Raw genomic sequence first — 21,436 nt, 5'->3', positions numbered from 1 at the left:
GGATATATAGGAGCTTTACAACAAAGACCAGGTTGTTGGAACAATAAAAGATTGCTTGTTATCTAAGGAAAGCCAGGTATCTCATAGTCAAGACTTTAGTGCTTTTCTATGTATGGGAGGAAGCAAATATTTTGGACTCATTGAATTCATTCTTTAGACAAGCACCTAGCTATCTAGGGCAAGTATCCTGTCCTTTCTTATTCTGAGTCTGCTAAGTGGGCACCATTGTGTGTTGCTGTAGAGGCTGGGCTGCAGGCCTGTCCTCGCTGGGGGGTGGCGGCAGTCGCTAATGACTTGGTTTCAGCATTCTTTGTTTACTGACATGGTTGCAGTATTTTCATTCACATTGTGGTATTTTCGTTCACGGGCTGATTATGGATAATCTGAAAACTTGGAAAGCAACCGAGATGGAATTACTGCTGGTACCTTCTAATTTAGTAAGCTGTGTGCAAATATAAACTTGGAGGAAGCATACAAAACGATTTAGTGGTGTAGGGAAGGGTTTCTGCAAATTAAAGGAGAACGCAATGCAGAATTCCTTAAGTCCAACTTTCTTTTCTGTAGTGGTTTCTGGGAACAGTTTATGGTAATTAACCAACATTGACAAACGGTGGCACACATTGCATTTAAGAGCTGGCCGGCTGTAAACTTGTGTATTGGACAGGTAGATTTCATAGGCAAGTGGTCAGGTGGATGGGAGAGAGATGGAGCCAAGGCCTGGGCCCAGATTCCGGTTTAAATCGCCATTTCATCAACATAGGGCCTTGGACTAGAATGTAACCTCTCTTAACCTGTTGGTGAATATGTGAAATGGGCGCGATAATATTCGTTTCTTCCTGGGATTGTTGTAAATTCTAAAGAGTATTATAGCACACATGAAGCACTTAACACACTTGCACTAAGCAGTGTTCACTGTGTGCGGCCGCCACGCTTGGCGTGTGTCAGAGCCGTAAAGGCAGCATATGTCTATTGAGGACGGACTGGTAGCCCCTTGGCTAGGTTGTGAATTTGGTGATTTCCTTTAATCCTTGAAACTCTACGTGACATGGGCAGTTATTTTCATGGACAGATGATGAATCTCAGGGTAAAAAAGACTGTTATTTGCCCAAAGTCAGACCATAATTTTGGGTGCAGGGGCCTCGGTTCAGCATGGGCCCCTGGGCCTTCTGCCCTCTCCGTTCAGCACCAGAGCCAGATGTGGGTTCAGCTGTCTCCCAGCCCAGAATATCCGGCAGGCCACAAGACACACCTGGCCCTGTGCTGCTTGAGCAAAAACTCTGGAGGAGAGGCAGTTAGAAAATGGATAAACATAAAAACAGACGACTGCAAACTGCTATCAGCTCTGAGAAGGAAAGGATCACGTCTCCTCATGCAGAGCTGGGAGCTTTCCCGTCGGGGCTGCTCTGGGGGCGTTCATCTCAGCTATACAAGCTCTGCTGCTGCACCAAGGCAGGAAGGCAGGGCGCGTGTGGCCAGGTAGACAGGACCTTGTTAATCATAATCACTCCCCATTCAGCTGCAGCTGTCACGGGCAATTACCTAGTAAACAGATGTCGACCATAATCATCACGCACTTTCCTTGGTAGTTTTATTGGCCCCACCTTTGAGATGAGGTAATTGAACCTGGGGAGTTTGCTGCATGCCCGTGATTTCCTTGGAAATACCCCCACTGGTCTTTCCACCTAGACTGGTGTGGCTGTCATATCCCAGCCATGTGAATGGCATCGTGTAGCTTCACCCAAGCAGCCCAAATGACTGACATTGATTTTCTTAATTCGTAGAAAATGCTATGTCACAATAAGAGTAAAAGGTAGTAAGAAATTGTTTCAAAAACTAGAAAAAAATCCAATTCTTCCCCAGCTGGGGTAGCGTACCCTGTGTCACTCACCCTGCTCACTTCCTGGCATCTCCTCCCTGCCGACTCCGCATTCAGAAGCCACTCTTAGCCTTTGAAGAACATTTTGCCTTATGACACAGTTGACTACGACCTGCGACCTCTCTGTCCCTGGTTAACTCTCTCTTCAAAGCCATTTTAATTTTATGCAGGCTCCTCCACTCAGATGTAAGACTAGCCTGTTTAAATTTCTTGATGCAGCTCCTTAATGAAGATCTTGGGAAGGAAACCCAGCCAAAACCTGGGAGGTATGCACAAAGTGACTGCAAACCCAGTATTTTGTGAAAGTCAGAATCAGAGGTGTGGGTGATTCAGGAAAGGCTATTTTAAGGTGGAAAGGGGAAAGTGAAAGGACGCAGGGTGTGTGAGAAAGAAGCATCTCCATCCCAGCCAGCAAGGCACCTGCGTTCAGGATGGTGTGTGGAGAGTGCAGACTTCTCAAAAAGAAAGAAGTGGTGGGATGGGAGGGAGAACAGTTTGGTACTTTACTGGGGAGGGAAAAAGTGGGTTGAACATTTCCTGGTTGAAGAAAAGGATTGTGACATGTTATGCTTGTATTTTGGAGAGAAGCGTTTTGTGGGGACAGGCCAAGGAGAACACTCTCTGGCTGGGGTGTCAGCACAACAGAGAAACACAGAGAACCAGGCCGACCCCAAGTCCCCTGCTGGGGGAGAGGCTGCCCGCCAAATGGAGCCCTGTTGTCTGCTCCTGTCCCTTAGCTGGGGTCTCAGAGCTCCCTTCATAACCCAGTCCTTTTGATACAAGAAAAAAAACGTGGGGCATGAGAAGGGCTGTGTCCCAGGATTTGGTTTAGCCCCTGGGATGTGCCCCACCAGATTTTGTTCCTTTTCTTCATGCAGTAAAGTATTCAAGAGCAAGCCAGTGTTGAGTAAAGATAGATTTATTCAGAGAGATACATTGAAAGGCAGGAGAAACATCACGACGTGTGGGGGTTTGATGCTCAGATTAAAACTAGGTACACACTCCACAGACTTGAGTGTGGGCCTTCCCCAAAGAGGGAGCGAGAGGGATTCCCGTGAGGTTAAGCTGTGTTGCTGGCTTTCTTGGGCTTGGTGGTTTCATATGCTAATAAGTAGAAGGACCAGCCTTAGGGCAAGGGGCCGGGATTCCCAGCGAGTTACCCATTTCCCACCCTGTGACCTTTTGTGGCCAGCCTTGCAATTGCCTTGGTGCCTGGGGCCGGGTTATTCACAATGTTACTATTACAATGGGTGTTTAATGAAGCTCAAGCTCTGCTAGAAGTTAAATCTCTTCATCCTGAGCCTCAAGGCCTATTGGGGGTTGAATCCTTCACCATTTTGTTGTTAATTGCTGTGGCCTTCCTAGAATGTCTCTGCTCTGCCCCCTTCCATCCTGTCTCACTGTGATGACACAGAGAGAGCAAAGGCCGGGCCCTGCCTGTGCTCCTGCATTTAACAGCGGGAGGTGTAGGATGGGCTTATGATGACTCTGAGTGGTAAAAAGGATGTTTCAGATTTTCCCACGTGAGACATGGGGACCTGCCAGCAGCCACCGCACATTTATGTCACGGGCATTATCTCTTGTGTTGTTACGGAAACAACAGGCCAGCCAAGAAACAAGCACCACTCGGAGGGTGGGAGTACTGAGATTTACTATGCAGGCGGGCTCAGAGGGGCTTCTTTTCCGAAGCTCTGAGCACCTCCAAGACGTGCACATGAGGTTTTATAGGGTTAATTACAAGTATGGGGCTAATACCCAATAAGGCTCAAACAACAAAAAGCAAGGAATCAGTACACTGAAGCTTATCAATTTGGAACAGATCACGTTACTGTCAATTGTTGACCTTGGATTTACGAGTTAGCTTGTTAGCCCAGTAAACTGACACTAAACTTCAGATTTACGAGTTAGCCCAGCAAAACTTAGATGAGTAAACCGATACTTATCACACTTGGATATGTGACTTAGCTTGTTAGCCCAGCTGGGCTTTTCCTTCACTGTGTCACTTATCTTTTCTATTTTTCTTCTTTAAGTATTTAATCCAAATGTAATATCAAATTTTTTTGGAAAAGAATTTCTCTTTCTTTTCTTTGGGGCTATTTTGGGGTGGTAGGTAATTAGGTGTATTTATCTGTTAGTGGAGGCCCTGAGGCTTAAACCCAGGACCCCGTGCACGCTAAGCACACGCTCTACCACCTGCCCCATCATCATTTTCTTTCTGCTTTAGCTGCCAAGAATCTTACAGCTGAATTTCTAGTCGGCCTTTAACACTTGCCCTGACTTCATGGAATCCATTTTTATGACTTTATCTCCCCCTGGTATCATTTAAGTATTGAATCTCCATTTTCTCTTCACTCTCAGTTTTGCCTTTTTGTTGTTATGGTTGTTAAGCTGTGTTGAAAAAATTGATTAATTTCTCTTTTAGCAGGAGGCTCTAAGTAAACAAATATGTAAACAAACAGCACACTTAAATGGTTTTATACATTCTAAGCTGTTTAGTAGTTACTTAAAAATCGAATTGGATATTACAGTGATAACATTTTTAAATTAGTTTTTAATTTTTTTATAAAGATATAGCTGATTTAAAATATGATATAATTTTCAGGTGTACAATAGATGCTCCATTTATATTTACTGAAAAACTTTGGCTGTATTCCCTGTGTTGTATGATACATCCCTCTAGCATGTTTACATTTCATGTTGCAGTTTGTATAAGAAATTTGGGTAACGCAGAGTTTGGGACATGGATGTGTCTGACCCAGGTTCACGCAAACCCTGACTGTCAGAGCTCAGGCCTTCACTACTGTCTGCAGGGGAGCGAGTGGAGGCAGCTCTTGTCAGCGCTGGCACCACCCTCTGAGTGGCAGTGACAATACTGAGTGTGGACGTGCAAAGTGTTGTTCCAAACTTTACATGCATTTCTGCATTTAACAATTAAAGCCCTCCTGTGAGGAAGTGTTTTATGTTTTTAATGAATAATACATTTTATTTTGATATTGATAGAATTCAAACCTACGGAAAATTTACAGGAGTAGTACAATAAACGCTTAGATACTGTTCACCTTAAAGGGCACTATTTGGCCTTTTGTGTCTGGCTTATTTTAGTATAAAGTTTCAAGGTTTATCCATATTGCAGCCTGAATCAGTACTTTATTCTTTTTGTTTGATAATATCCTTCTTCTTTTTTTTTTTGTTTTTGGTCTATTTAAAAATGTTTTCATTAAAGTCTAGCCAGTTTATACTGTTGTGTCAGTTTCTTGTGTACAGCATAACATTTCAGTTAAATACTAACATTCGTGTATTCATTTTCATATTCTTTTTGAACATAAGTTACTATAAGATATTAAATATATTCTCCTGTGCTATACAGTGTAATCTTGCTGTTTATTCTATACATAATCAGTATCTACATATCTTGAACTCCCAATTTATTCCTTCCCACACCCTCTCCACTCTGGTAACCATAGTTTGGTTCCTGTGTCTCTGTGTCTGTTTCTGTTCTGTAGATAAGTTTATCTTTTTGTTTCTTTGGCTTTTTTTTTTTTAGATTCCACATGTGAGAGATCTCATATGGTAATTTTCTTTCTCTTTCTGTCTTATTTCACTTAGAATGACATTCTCCAGGTCCATTCATGTTGCTGCAAATGGCATTATTTTATTATTATTTTATGGGTGAATAGTAGTCTATTGCACAAATATACTGCAACCTCTTTATCCAGTCATCTGTCACTGGACATTTAGGTTGTATCCATGTCTTGCTATTTTAAACAGTGCTGCTGTGAACATTGGGCTGAAGGTGTCTTTTTGAATTACAGATCCTTTTGGATATATGCCCATGAGTGGGATTGCTGGGTTATATGGGAGGTCAATTTTTTGTCTTTTGAAGAACCTCTATACAGTTTTCCAAAATAGCTCCACCAAACTGCATTCCCACCACAGTGTAGGAGGGTTCCCAATTCTCCACAGCCTCTCCAGTATTTATTGTCTGTGAACGTCTGAATGATGGCTATTCTGACTGGTGAGAGTTGGTACTTGATTGCACTTTTGTTTTACATTTCTCTGATAATGATATTGAACAGTTTTTCATGTGCCTATTGGCCATTTTTATGTCTCATTGGAGAAATGTTTCTTTAGGACTTCTGCCCATTTTTGAATTGAATTGTTTGTTTTTCTTTCTTATTAAGTGTACAAGCTGTTTACATATTCTGGAAATTAAGCCCTTGTCAGTTTCATTTATTGCAACTATTTTCTCCCATTCCATAGGTTGTCTTTTAGTTTTGCTTACTGTTTCCTTAGCTGTGCAAAAGCTTGTAAGTTTAATTAGATCCCACTTGTATATTTTTGCTTGTATTTCTATTGCTTGAGTAGACTGCTCTAGGAAAACATTGCTGAGATATATGTCACATGTTTGCCTATGTTTTCTTCTAAGGGGTTTATAGTCTCTTGTCTACATGTTTAAGTCTTCATCCATTTTGAATTCATATTTGTGTATGCTGTGAGGGAGTAGTCTAACTTCATTGATTTACATGCAGCTGTTCAGTTTTCCCTACACCATTTGCTGAAGAGGCTGCCTTTATTCCATTGTATGTTCTCACCTCTGTCAAAGATTCAATGACCAAATGTTTGTTGGCCTATTCTTGATAATTTTGTTTATCCATTCATTGATGGATGGATATTGTTAGTAACTTTTGGCTACTCTGAATGATACTGCTATGAATATTGATGTGAAAGATTTTGCGAGTATATGTTTTCATTCTGTTGGCTGTACAGTTGGCCTGCCACATCTGTAGTTTCCTCTTCATGGATCGAGATGGCTGATTGTTAAGGGACTCGAACATCCTTGGATTATGGTATCCAGGGTGGGATGTTCCTGAAACCAACCCCCAGAGGATCCTGAGGGATGACTCTATATGTAGGAGTGGAATTGCTGAGCCATATGACTCTAAACTTTTGAGGAAACACCAGGCTTTTCCAAAGAAGCTGCAGCATTGCTTCTTTCCAACGGCTGCGTATTGAGGGTTCCCATTTCTCTGCCTCCTGACCGACACTTGTTATTGTCCATGATTTGATTATAACTATCCTAGTGAGTGTAAAATGAGACCTCATTTTGATTTAGATTTCGCTAGTGATGCTGAGCATCTTTTCATATGCTTATTGGCCAATTGTGTATCTATTTAAATCCTTGGCAAATTTAAAAATTGGGTCGATTTTCTTTGTATTGTTCAGTTGTAAGCGTTTGTTTATATCCCAGATACTAGCCTATTATTAGATATATGATTTGCAAAATTTTTCTCCTATTCTGCAGACTGTCGTTTCACTTTAATTTTTTTAAACAATAAAACAATTTCTTTATAGGGGAGGTAATTAGATTTATTCTTTTTTCTTATTTTTGGCAAGCACGCACTCTATCACTTGAGCTACCCCCTTCCTCTTTCATTTCACTTTCTTGATTATGTCCTTTGTATCAAATGGTTTTAATTTTGATGAAGTCAATTTTATCTGCTTTTTTTTTTAATCACTTGTGCCCTTGGTATTGCATCTAGGAAGCCATAGCCTATATTATGACCACAAAGATTTATACTATGTCTTCTTTTAGAAAATTTATACATTTAGTTTTTACGTTTCTGTCTGTGATCCATTTTGAATTAACATTTATTTGTTATATAAAATACAGGGGTCCAGATTTCAGATTCATTCTTTTGCCTGCAGATACCCAGGTGTCTCTGCACCATGTGTTGAATAGACTATTCTTTCAATGGAGTGTTGTTGGAATATTTGTGGAAAACTGACTGTAAATGTAAGTTTTCCCCCTGGATTTTTTATTGTGTCTCATTGATTTATGCATCCAAACTTATGCCAGTACCATAATGACTTGAGTACTATAGATTTGTAGTAACCTTTGAGTGATTCCTCCAACTTTGCTCTTCTTTTTCAAGTTTGTTTTGGCTGACCTGGGCCACTTGCAATTCCATATGAATTTTGGAATCAGTTTTTCAATATTTGGAAAGAAGTCAGCTGGAATTTTGATAGAGATTCCATTAAATTTGTAGATCACTTTGGGGAATCTTAACATTTTTGACAATATTGTCTACCATTTCATGAACATGGGATGCCTTCCATATATGTAGATCTCTTCAATATTTTTTGGTGATACTTCAAAATTTTCAATGTACAAATCTTGTAAAATTTTGTTAAATGTATCTCTCATTTTATTTTTAATGCTGTTGTAAATGGAAAGGCTGAACTTCCTAAGGGTGGGACTATATAACAATTTATTTATTTCTAGGATTCCTACACAGCAAATACACTACATTTGTATTTGCTACATAAATCTATCCACAATTCTTCCCACCCCTGTGTTATAAGAAACCAAGACCTAGGTTAAGCTGCCTGAACACCTATGTGGACTTGAGAAATGAGACCCTTTGGTGGGGCTTTGTGCAGATGATACTGAGAGCTTATTCAGGATTGTTCATCTTAATTTCTTTTAAACAATCCTTTCAGTGTATTTAGTCAGATACATTAAGAACATGACCTTTTGTTGTGCGGAGGATCTAAGAGTAAAATTTTCAAATGATTTCTAGTGTGTGTGTTGTACTTGAAACCTAATTTACATAAATCTTTGAAGATTTATGTTTCAGGAGCTTTGAGGGAATAATACCTGTCTTTATTCAATAACTACAACTAAATGCTCAAGCAACATGTAAGAGTTTGAGCAAACTGCCCCCGCCCCGTAGTGCTGGGTGGCTGCAGCTGTAAATGGAGTCAGCGCTTACCTCTCCCAGTACGCTTGTGCTGATCTGCTCAAAGCGGTTTGCCCAACAGTTTGTTGGTGGTCTTTTGGACAAAGCCATAAAGCATTGATTGAAGGTTGCTGGAATGGAATCTATTCTTATTAATATTAAGTAAGCACATATTGGGTGCTTACTGTATGATGGAATTGTCCCGCAGCCTCACATGAAAATTATTTCTCTTAAAACCTCTCATATTTCCTTGTTATTCACACTTTACAGATAAGGAGACTGAGGATTAAGTCTTCTCTCTTTTGTGGGGAGCTCATTTTCAATGATGGGAAGTTGTAAGGAAAAAGATATTGATTCATCCTGAGAAAACATTTTTCTGAGAGTCAGCATTGAAGAGGGTGACCAGTGAAGAGGGTGATCATTGTTTGAGTGAGACGAGCCCCGGGTTGTACGGAATCAGCATCCCTGTCTGCACACGGCACATGTAGTGCTACATGGTGGGTGAGGTGGCACGGCTGCACAGGGGATGCGGATGCCGGGCCATTGGGTTGTGCTCAGGCCTGGTGGGGCATTCTCCTAAGGGCAGTGGACCGTCATTGACAGATTTTAAGTAGGGGAGTGGGGTGCTCTCGTAGATCACTTTTGTCTTGTAGAATGATTAGAAACATTTAGAAGGCTCGGTAGGAGATGATGTGATGAGTCAGAGTAGGGTGGCTGCGAGGTGTAGCAGTGTTCAGTTTTCAAGTGATTTTCAAGCCCAGGTTTGTGGCTCAGTAGCCGTGTCACTTTGGATGACGCACTCAAGGAAGTGAAACAATTTACCTAATCAATTGAAGCAGTGATGTACCGACTTCCCAGGACTGCTGTGGAAATCCAGTGAGATAACTTGTGCAGAGTGTGCAGCATGGTCCGCAGCACAGAGTCATTGCTGAGTGAGTGCCAGTGAGTACCTGGTAGGTCAGGTGTGGGTGGTGGGACTTAGTGACTGAGGATATCTGGGCCCTGAAGATGGGGTCCAGTCACATCTGTGAGTGATGGGCCTGAGCTGGGAGAGGCAGGGAGACCTTGCCCCCAGACCAGGGGCCCTGGGCAGGACGGCTATTGGAGGAGCACCGTGAAGTCAGCTCTTTGCAGGTGGAGTTGGAGGTGCTCTTGAGACATCTAAGTGCAGTGTCACGAGCTCACAGAGGAGGTCTTATCCCGGGCTGTGCATTTTCCTATAATCTCAATCCCTGAGGACGCCGAGGTATTGATCACTGAGCATGAAGTCATACTTGACAGGACAAGTGAATAGTAGTATCATCTCTGTCATCAAAGCTCACGTCTCTTTATTCATCACTCACTTTGCTAATTGGGTACTTACAGAGCTCACTTCATCGCCCTTCCCTGGGCTCAGGCTCCACAGAAAATAGCTGGTGAGTCTCCCTCTTTTCCAGAAGAAGAGACATTTAGCTGGTAGACTTCTATACCTTGCCAGACTTAGAATTTTAGTTTGTTGGTTTAATTCTATTTTCTGTTGGCCATCTCCTGACAGGAGAGACGTTTTACCTCATGGTCAGGTTTCAATTAGCTGTTACTGAGAATTGCTTATCTGATTCATAGTGTATGTATTCTATTAACTTTGTAGAGTACTTATCATTTTTCTGTCTTTGCCCTTTAATTTTGTTTGCCCCTTCAATTTTCTATCCTATTTGGGGCCTAATTTTATTTTTTAATTAAAAAATATCTGTTAGCAGTTAAGAAAACAAAAGGAAAGAAAAGATGCACATGATAGCTAAATTTAGAAAATATCTTGTATGTTTTCTGTCTCAGCGATGGAGGGTTCAAAAACTCGTGAAAACCTTCATTACATAAGTTCCTTAAAATGTAGATTAAGAAATAAAACCTTCCTTCTTCATCTTTCAAGCTGCAAGGCTAATTGTCAAGAAAGTGAGGGGACATCCTCAGAAGCCAAGACAAACCAGAAAGCAGGGATTCTGGGAGATACGTGAGCCTTAGAAGCCCTAGGGTGCCGGTTGGCTCCTGAACTGAGATTCAGTTGCCCTGGCAGAAGGGCAGGATTTGAGCCCGAGGCCTCTCACACTGGGTGTTGGATGGCTGTTCTTATGTAAGGCGAAGCACATCCTTAGGATCCTGCTTTACAAAAGGGTGAATTTGAAACAAAAGAAAAAATGTATTCCTCAAGGCAAGGAAATAAGGAAAGTCAATTTTTTTCAAAGAGGGGAAAAATAACATATATAAATTAAGGGTTTAGTTTAAAGCTGTTATGGCATGAGAGTGACCACAAACTCCTGGCAGAAAATCTTAGCTCCTCCCGGAAAGAGTTGTTGTGTTTTGAATAAATCAGTGGACAGCCATTCCGAAAAAGGCCTCCAGAGTCTTCTAGATCAAGATACTGGACCCAAATACCTCCCTTCCATGGTCTCACTTAAATAACCAGAAAGGTTTTAAAAGAAAGAAGCAATAATCATAGTTCTATTTATTGACATTTTTATATGCTAGGAATTCAGAGGTGACTATGGAGTTGTCTCTTCTTTTATGGACCTTAATTTCTATTTGACATAGTTGGGGAACTTGATGGAGGGTGTTGTTGGTCTGTTGCAATTAGCCAGGAGAGGAGATTAAGAAAGCAGTGAAGGGTGGGTGATATTTTTAGGTGAGGACAGTCCTGTTCAGTTGGCTTGTAATTGCAGGCTCGTTGAGTTGTCACTGGAGGGAGTTGATCTTATGGAAGATGGACTTAACTCAGGCTTCTTCAGAATGGACAAGTGAACCTGGAGAAAGACAGTCAAATCTGTGCAGACATTAAAGTCCACGTGAACGTGCTGTATCCCTGAGCCAAAGATAGGACATGTAGGCAGCACTTCTTGAGGACAGAGGAGTGGCTTTTAAGGTTTTCCAAGAATGAATCCCAGGGAACCATGATGGCCAGTTGTCAAACTGTGACTTTGCTCTTTGGATGGTGTACCCACCATGGGTATTGGCCTTTCATATGTTTTCATTTCTCTTTAATACATGTCAGGTGATGAGGACATGGGCATAAACATTTGATACCTTGTCGAGGTGAGTCTTGGTACCTGCCTAGATGCACGGGCACAGCTACTGCTGCGTCATACATCTTGCCGCCCATCGCGCTCCCAGGCTCCGTGATCACGGCAGAGTGGTTCCTTATTGAGCTATCCGTCTTCTCTGTGACATTGTAACCAAACAAAAGGCTGTAGCGTATTAGCTTGGTTTTGCTCTTTTCCATCCTTCTCTTCGAAAGATGATGACTGGTATTGGACCCAGTTACGTTTGCAGATGATTAACAAGTAGGGCTGTCAGTACAAACCTTGTAATCCCCACTGTGTGATCTAGAGAAGAAAGTTAAATTCTTTCCAAATTGTTTTGATGCACTTATGTGGGAAAATGATGTACGTTTGAATGTGTATTTACTCTCTGAATCATCATGGCTAGAGATGAATATTTGTAGACATGGAATGAGTTTTCTGTATTTGAACTGTATGGTCCCCTAAATTCTCCCCAGCTTTTTAAAGTCATCACTGGAGTGCTACCTCCAGAGTGCCCCAAAGTATCCACCACTGCCTGCTCTTCGGACACTGTGAGTTTCCAACTTGGAGAAGGCTGCTGGCTGGTGAGGCATTCTCTGGCACATCTCTGGTTGGCTGATGTGAGCTTACCACACAAGAATTGGCAGACAGTAACTAACCACGATCACGTCCATTTCTGGAACACTCATGGAGGATTTTACACCTATGCTAGTGGAATACGTTATTTCATTTAATTTTCCCAACAATCATAATTAGACTTTATCACCTGTATTAAAAAGGAAACTGTCAAAGCGACTGACGTGCAGACTTTGGACTGGAACACAGGTCTTTCTGATAACTGTCTCTGTTCCCTCCCCGGCCTATCCTTCCAAATGGCAAGGAGACTCTTCCTCAGTCTTGAGTTTCCCACTGATGTTACCACTCTCTTTGTTTCTGGAGAGGAAAACAAGTCTAAACTTCCTTTCCAGTTGGAAATGGAATGGAGAATTTGCGTTGGAAGCCGGGAAAGTCTGTCCTGTGATGAAGCGTTCCCCGAGCCACTTCCACTGGGAAGTCACGTCCCTGTCTGGGCCCCTTGCTCAGCCTGTTCACAGGTGACAGTGCAGATCTGCCAAGCAGTCCTCCCGGACAGGGCAGTGGGTTGGAAATGAGTTTGGGGATTTGGTTTCATTACATAGCTTCCTGAGGGTCTTCGCCTGGCACTTCGAGTGGGAGCATTCCCTGTCACACAGACTTGTGCTCTGGGCCCGTGCAGACCTGACGTGGCCTCAGCCTGAGGCTCAGGGCCCGTGGTGATGAGGAGCATTTTAGTCCATGGTCTGCCAGAGGCTCTGACACTTCTGGTCTGTGGGACTTTGTCCAGGATGATAATAATTCCTCCCCGAGTTTCAGATTTCCTTGCCTGTGAGCCAGGTTAGTAATAGTTTCTGAGATGATTGTAATGATTCAGTAACGGGTGCAGCATGTGCTGGCAGGTAGCTGGTGCTTAAGGAGAAGAAGTCGCAGTCACACTGTCAGCCTCTCACTGTGCGCTCTGTGCTTTGAGAGATTGTGTGTTTGGTGAAAGTCCCGCCCAAACCCTAGGGACTAGATGAAATGTTGTTCCTTTACTTTCCCTTCCTGTTCCTCTTTCCCTTCTTTGTGTCCCATGTTTAGGTAGCAGATTCCTCTATTTCAGGGAATAAGGGCATTTCTAGTAAAAGGACGGGCGGAACGTGGAGAGGTGGGGCCCGGAGGGAGTCTGGAACGTCTGCACAGCGCTGCTTCCCTGCGTTTCTGCATCCGGTCCCGTCAGTGCACGAAGTCAGCCTTCCTCTTCCTTCCTGTGTCATCGGGTCTCTGTTTTAAGGGAAAACCTTTTTTACGGGTCTTTTTTCACTGACATGTTTCGTTCAGATGCTTGTTGCTTTTCTCCCTGTGCTTCAGCGTTCCGAGGAGAGAATTCAGCAGTGCAGCCTCCTCTCCGAGCTCTATGAGTTGATCGGCTTCCACTGCAAGTCCGCCTTCTTCAAGCAGGAGGCCCCCGTGCGGCCCGCGGCCCCCGGCATCCCGGAGCCTGGCGGGAAGGCCTGCTACCGACTCCTCCTGCAGACGCTTCCTGGCTACAGTCTGTCTCTGGACCTGCAGGACTTCAGCAAAGGTGTTGGAACTAAAACATTGCATCAGTCCCATTAACCATGCCTGGTTTGGTCCCTGCTGTCCTGTCTCATCAGGGTGAATATTGATTCGTGTAGAAGAGGGCACAGCAGACTTTTTCTGTCAAGAGCTTGGGGGTAAATATTTCAGGGTCTGCAAACCTCCTGATCTCTGGTGCAGCTGCTCAGCTCTGCTGTTCAGACCCCAGAGCAGCCAGACAGTCCACACACCCACAGAGCTTTACTCACAGCGGTGACTGGGGCTGGATTGGGTGTATGAACTGCAGTTTGTCCCCACAGCCTCCTCACTATTGACACCTGCACCTGAGTGTGCATTTGTGATAATGGGTGAACCTACAATGACACGTCATCATCACCCAGAGCCCATAATTGACACTAGGATTTACACTTGGTGGTGTGCACTCTGTGGGTTTGGACAGATGTACAATGACATTTATCCACCATCACAGCATCATACAGAGTAGTCTGTCTTAGTGACCTTAAAATGCTCCGTGCTGCACCTCATTCATTGCTTCTTCCCCTCTAGCCTCTGACAGCCACTGATCTTTTAGTCTCTGTGGTTTTCCCTTTCCCAGAACACCATACAGTTGGAATCAGACAGTTGCAGAACTTTCCCAGATTGGCTTCTTTCACTTAGTAATATGCACTTAAGGTTCCTCCATGTCTTTCCATGCCTTGATAACTCATTTCATTTTAGCACCAAATAATAGTCCATTTTCTGTCTGGACCACAGTTTATCCATTCACCTACTGAAGAAGAGCTTAGTTGCTTCTGAGTTCTGGTGATTATGAATAAAGCTGCTATTAACATCTGTATGCAGATTTGTGTGTGGAAATAAGTTTCCATTTCGTTGAGTAAACACCGAGGAACACAGTTGCCGGATCATATGTTAGGAGTACGTTTAGTTTTGTAAAAAATTGCCAGACTGTCTTCCAAAGTATCTGGGCCATTTTACATTCCCACCAACAATGCATGAGTATTCCTGATGCTCCACATCCTCACCAGCATTTGGTGCTGTCAGTGTTCTGCGTTTTGGCAGTTCTGACAGGTGTGCAGTGGTACCACGCTGTTTCAGTTGGCATCCCCTTTATGACACATGCTGTGGAGCATCTTTCCATAGACTTCTTTGGCATCTAGATTTCTTCTTTGATGAGGTGTGTGTTCAGGCATTTTGCTCAGTTTTTAATCAAGTTATTTATCCTTCTTGTTGAGTTTAAAGAAATTTTGGTATATTCGGGATATCAGCCCTTTATCAGTGTGTCCCTGCCCTTCACCTGCAGCACCGGAGTTGTCCTTTGGGTCTCAGTGGAGTGTAAGCTCTTCAAAGAGTTTCCCTGTCTTCCCTCAGCCTAAATATTGTCCTTGTATTTTTCACTTTCATTGACTCATTTTGTTCTTTTTAAATAGCATTTCCCATAATTTGTAAGTACATTTAAAAAAAAGGGCAATGATTGAACACTGCCTCTCCCACCAGGTTGTGTGCCCTGTGAGAGCAGAGGCCCTGTCCCCATTCACCATTTCCCATGACAGCACATGGCACATTTCCATGTAAAAGTGTGTAACGTGGGGCCAAACCTGATGAGCAACTATGACGACATGTGTTGGCTACCATTTATTGAGTAGACTTTGTTTCTGATCTCAATTATTAAATCACATGAATAAAACTTGTTTGTTTTGAAAAATAAAACAACAAAGCACACCTCCATGTGATTGGTACATTCTACTTAGAATTCTGACCCAGGCAGGGATGTTCACCGTCATTTTGTGGAGGAGCTTGGGGAGGTAAAGTAAGAGAGAGAGATCAAATAAAGTAAAAATGATAACTATCAGTTGGCTTTATATTCACTAAGATATAAAAGTTACTTTAAACCCTATCTCAGCTGTTGTTCTGTTGTTTTAAACATTTATCATAGAATTAAATGGCAGCCCACTCACTAAACACTGAAAGGGAAATTGTGTGCTAAGGTCCTGAAAATAGTTTATGTCTATTTCTTGAAATGCACATTTTCCCTGCTGGTTACATAAAGTCGAGGCGGGAACAAAGCCTTTTGCTGTGTGTGTCTGCCGGCTTCACGGGCTGCTCACTGTCATTTTCATTTTCTTGTGTTGCAGTTTATGACGGTTTTCCATCAGATATATTTCTCAGCCTTTTCCTGAATGAAGGATTGAATTTTCCACAGGAAATCTTATGAAAGAGAGTGACAAGGCACATGGGTTTCCCAAAAAGGAATAGTTGATGTAATAAACTCTCACTATGGTGAACTTTTTAAATACAAGCCAGTTGAAAATTTTATCACTAGGTCATATGCCACAAATCTGTATTAAAAATAAAAAGATTCAAATTTTATAGAAGAATCGGTTTGAATCAAGTAGAAATTATGATTTGTACACTATTTGTTTTTAGGACTTATACTCAGTCTTATCATAATTGCCTGTGGTAGGAACTGGATCATTGTTTATTTATTTGAAAAAAATCCACTAGGTGCTATTTGCCCCATTCTTGTTGCGGCAGGGCTGAGGTTAGTTAAGTTGGGCCATTTAGGATTCTTAGCTAGGTTTTCCGGACATTGATTTCAGCCTCTTTATCTTTTTTACAATCGCATCTGTTGTGTCGGCCTTTGGTCTTTTGACAACGTGGAAATACTGCACGGATCTGCCTTTCCCTTTTTTCCTGTCTTTGTGGGAAAAGATTTCTGTAAGACGAACTACCAGGATATTAAGGATTTTGTGTGGGGTAAGTTTGGTCAGTTCTAAGGATTTCAATTTATTCGTATCAATACTTGGTATTCTGCTAATGACAGTAAAATTATAAACTAACTTTAGTATACATCAGTAAGTATAGTACAGTAAGCCCAACACCCAGATTAAGGAATTCACAAACTTTTCCATATTTCCTTTATTGAGACCTTTGTTCTTTTATTTGTCCTTTGTTGAAGTATTTGACAGCAAATCCAAGAAGACATGTCACTTTACCCTATGTACTCAAGTAGGCATGTCTGAAATATGAGGGCCTTTTCTTTGATCAGGTTTTTCCATTTGACCCATGTGCTCATTAAGTCCCAGCTGTATCAGGAATCTCACTAGGCATTAGGGATCCTTGGGGCAATGAGACAGTCCTGGCTCCCAAGGAAGTTAAGGGCTGATGGAAGAAACCAACACAGGAGATTGGGTGCCTCAATTAAGGTCCCTGCTGGATGACACCAATTGGAGAAAATTTGTGCACAATACAGTAGGACTCACAGAAGGGACTGTTCAGATTTGTAGGGCAGGCCGTGAGAGAGGCAGTCAGCAGGGCTACAAGAGGAGGAATCATTTGATCAGAATCTGAAATCCTTTCTGCCAACCTGTCTACCAAGCTCCCAGTGCCCATCACACACAATCCTGTGCTGTAACTGTTTTTGATTCCAGTTACCACATCTCCTTCAGGAAGGATTTTAAGGTCGAAAATATTTAAAATCCATAATTATTGCCAGAAGGGACATAGAACAAGGAACATAGAAACAACACAAATGTCCATCAGCACATGACTGGCTAAAGACGAGGTGATACATATATACAATGGAATAGTACTCAGCCATAAAAGATGCCATTTGCAGCAACATGGATGGACCTGAAGACTGTCATTCTAAGTGAAGTGGGGTGGAAAGAGAAAGAAAAATGCCACATGACTTCATTTATGGGGAATCTAAAATTAATAGCAATAATAATAAGACCACAAATGAACCAAATTTTATTTTGATTTCTTGAATATATGTAAGCACATCTGACTGTCCTTTGTGATTGGATTACCATATTCTGTTTATTATTCTTTTGTAGATGTCCTTATTCCTCTGGTAACTGTAATTTGAAAAATCTAAAGCTCTAATCTGTTCTTAGAAACAGTAATTAGTACATATATGTAAACTAAAAAATGCAGTATACTCTATACATGTATTTACATGCAATATGTGTATGTGAAGTTGAACTGTATTAATTCTACCTACTAAAACTGAAAAAGGAAAAAAATAAGAAATTTATTTTAAAAAGCACCCCTCTTTAGATATTAAAACGTTCATTTCTGAGATTCGGTGAAAGACAACATGGAAGTAGGTTTTTAAGATTTTCTCCTTGCGCCTCAGTGAGCAGCCTGGGCTGCACAGCTTGGCTGCCACAGTCACCCAGGACTTGCCAGCTTGCTCCTCACTTCTTGGGAGGAAGGTTAGCTGCTTCAGGAATATTTATGCTCTTAGAAGTTGCTGAAAACCCCACAGAACTTCTGTTTACGGAGTGTATCTGTCATTATACCCCATTTTAGAAGTTAGAACAGAAAATTTAAACCCAATAACTGACAAGCACACGCTGTCCCAGCATGTGGTCAAAGCAGTGCTGCCACGGTGGGGTTGTTTTGGTTCCAGAAAAAATGCACCATACACTCAAGAATGAGTGTGAACCCACAGATCTCATCTCATCAATGCTATGAAGAGGTGGGACCTAATGCCCCTAAAACAGTGCTGAAGTCTCCAGATGTCTCAGAACACACAGAGCCATGGGATCAAGAATCCAGTGTCTCGTGGATCATCAGCAGTGGGGACCGCGTCCTGGGTCAGGAGGAGCAGAAGTAGGGATAGCAGGCACACAGTCCTTTTGATAGCAAAGCTTTAAAGGTTTTGATCTGACTGAAAGTTTGGCAAAGATTTGCATTTAGACTAAAACATTTCCTCTCCTGGAGACGTTAGAAGGATAACACTGATTAATAGAGGATGATTGTAATGGATTAATTATGATACTGATGACATGGGCTGCAAACACTAACCCTGCACTCAGTGTAGACTAAGCCTTTTATGTACACAATTCATTAGGTCTCCACACCCCTGCAAGGTGGCATTAAGCACTCATACAACCATGAAACCAGTGACTATAAAACAGTCACAAGCCTTCCTCTCCAGCATGAGGTAGCAAAACCAGCAAGGATTTTCAATGACAAAAGCAAAAATCATATATTTTTGGGAAAGAAAGCAAATGAAACACTGAAGAACAATAAACCAAAAGAGCAGATGGAATGGAAAATTTTACTGAAGAAAGCAATGATTGATTCAATTAAAACAGGTAATGTCCCTGGTATAATTGAACCATGAATCCAAACTTTTGGGAAAGTGGGTTGTGAAATTACTGTCTCATTTAATATTGGAATTCCTAGTTGGACCAATTTGATATGCATCACTGGTGTGAGGTTAGATATTTAGACAAATAACAACATTCTTATTCTTTAAGTTAACAGGAAACATATCACAGGACTCCAGACTTAGGGAGAGAATGCAAACAACAACAATCATACTCCATCAAGTAAGGACACGTGTCCCTGCGTCACCAATGAGAATTTGCACAAAGAAAACACAGTTCTCCAATTGTGACAAATATGAGACTATGATCCATGAATTACGAGAACAAGCAACTGTTTAAATGCCATGGGCAAATTTTTTTTTATCATCTTGAAAACATCACTGATGTTCTAAGTAAGAAAAAGAATTGTTTTACTAACAAATCCAACTGACACAGGGGTTTTTCCAAGTGACAAGGTGATTCCAAAAAGTGCAGTAAAATGAGTAAATATGATCTGTGCAGTGACGGAGATGGTCTTAGACTGACCAGCATCACGATTCCCGGTTTTACACTTGCTATCTGCTCGTCACCTCTGACACAAGAACTCAACAAATGATTTTTTCCTTTAGAAAAAAAGATAAATAAAATAACTACAAGATGTGGTATGTAAAGCGGTGATGAAGTTGTCTAACCTTATAATGCAGCCAGTGTAATGTAGCACTTATTCGGGCACTAGAATTTTTAATTCATTATTTCTTTTATACCCTCGTTCTATCCTAAAGGAGTCACTTAAAGTTTTCTTCTTTATTCAACATATCTTGTGAGGGTTGTGATATACTCTGGTATGGCAGTTTTCAGAGATTTAAAATCGCCTCTGTGGTTGTGGTCTGGAAAGAGAAGGTTCCCTCACAGCTGCGACAGAGAAGGAATCCCCGGAGTCCGCCTCCGGGCAGCTTCCAAACCGCATCTGCTTGCACTTGGCACGGGACACCATCAGCAAGTTTAACTCTGACAAGGAGATTTCCCCGGGGCCTGGGAGGTGCTCTAACATTGTGAAGACACTTGTTTCCCAGTTAGGTAAGTCTTGGAAAAATAGTTTATTAGAAGTGACTCCCTTTGTATGTGCCTTTTGTCCTGAGAGGTTACTAATTAGCATAGGATATATAATACCCCATAATATAAGAATTTAGGTACCACATCTTTCCATCTACCTGTCTATTTGTTTATCATATTTATAGTTAGGTTACATTTTCTATGACGTTCACTTCTGGGCACCAGAAAAGAAAGGTTACAAAATATTTATTATAAATAGGGGGGACTGGGTCTAAGGGTTGAAAACCACTACTGCTAACAATAAAAACCATATAATAATTTTAATCTCAGTTGCATCAGACCTTCCAGAATTACTCCCTCAATTTCACTGTTAAAACAGTAATGGAATCTCTGTTCTTCCAAGACTCGGGCCTGATCGCCACCCATCCAGACATCTGTCTGTGGGTCCCTACTTGTCCTCGATGCCCCCAAACACACCTTACGGGGTGAACTTTCTTCAGTGCCCCTACTGTAGGGAAACCTGGAAGTCCCAGGCACTTGTCCAGGAGTCACATCAACCTGCAAAAATCAAAGTCATGTGACTGAAACGGGACAACCCAGGTTGTGTGATAGGGCTGAAAGCTCACCAAAAACAGGTTTGGGGGCCAAACCCAAGCCCACCGGCTCCTCACATGAAGAAGGACAGGGAGGCCCAATTAGCCACGAGACTGGGGGGCTTCATTACTCCATGAATAAAGGATTTGTGCCAGTTCCACCTTTAGACAGGGAACCCGAAAACCCAGACTTGGAAGCACCCCGTCCCCTCCCCTCTGAACAAATATTCTCTCAAGACACATAGTGAGAGATGGGAGCCCTGGTGAGCTCTGGAATAAGATGCAATATGAAAGACTGCTGGTACCATATGATGCGGAGCTCAGGCAGCCCCCAGGGCCACTAGCCCTTCTGGTACAACTGATGCCCAATCTTCCATCCACAACAGTTTCTTCAGGACACTTACACACACATAACCATCACACAAAAATGATTGCTTAGACATATTTTAAGAGAAATAACATTATGAGAATGCCAAATTCATGACAAGTCAGAGTCAAGACCCCAGAGTATTTACTGAATGAGATTTCACATGTGCTTCACAGAGAACTTTAAACCCTTAGGACACAGTCATGGAAAAATAGGCATTTTCTTTCTTTCCTCCAAGTTGGCTTTGCTGGAGAACTCCATAGACACAGGAAGACTCTGGATCCCACCTCTACTACTTACACAAAGGGCTCAACACGTGGAGAGGGATCAGCGCTGGTGCGACCGGCTCCAATGTGACCACTCCCGTGCCCAGCTCCCCAAGGAGCAGAGCTCCCACCAAAGGAGCAGAGACCCCCAGGAGCAGAGCTCCCCCCACGGACACTGCAGTGCCTACAAGAATCAGGAGTCTGATGTGTGAGCCTGGGGCGGGCAAGACAGGAAGCAAGCACCGCTCCCTCAAGC

General features: G+C 42.2%; 1 long non-coding RNA gene across 1 annotated transcript in view; it reads left to right on the top strand.

Moving 5' to 3' along the window:
* The window catches only part of LOC140689666 (uncharacterized), a 53,761-nt gene extending 39,958 nt beyond the window's left edge, over positions 1 to 13,803 (top strand). Inside the window, exon 3 of the long non-coding RNA XR_012064683.1 lies at positions 13,593 to 13,803. This is a non-coding gene — a long non-coding RNA (uncharacterized lncRNA). The remainder of the gene's footprint in view (positions 1 to 13,592) is intronic.
* Positions 13,804 to 21,436: the final 7,633 nt, after the last annotated feature.

The sequence above is a fragment of the Vicugna pacos genome, chromosome 27 (assembly GCF_048564905.1).
Source record: "Vicugna pacos chromosome 27, VicPac4, whole genome shotgun sequence".
Classification (NCBI taxonomy): domain Eukaryota; kingdom Metazoa; phylum Chordata; class Mammalia; order Artiodactyla; family Camelidae; genus Vicugna; species Vicugna pacos.
The sequence above is the reverse complement of the archived record's forward strand: the minus strand, read 5'-3'. Positions and strand labels throughout refer to the sequence as shown.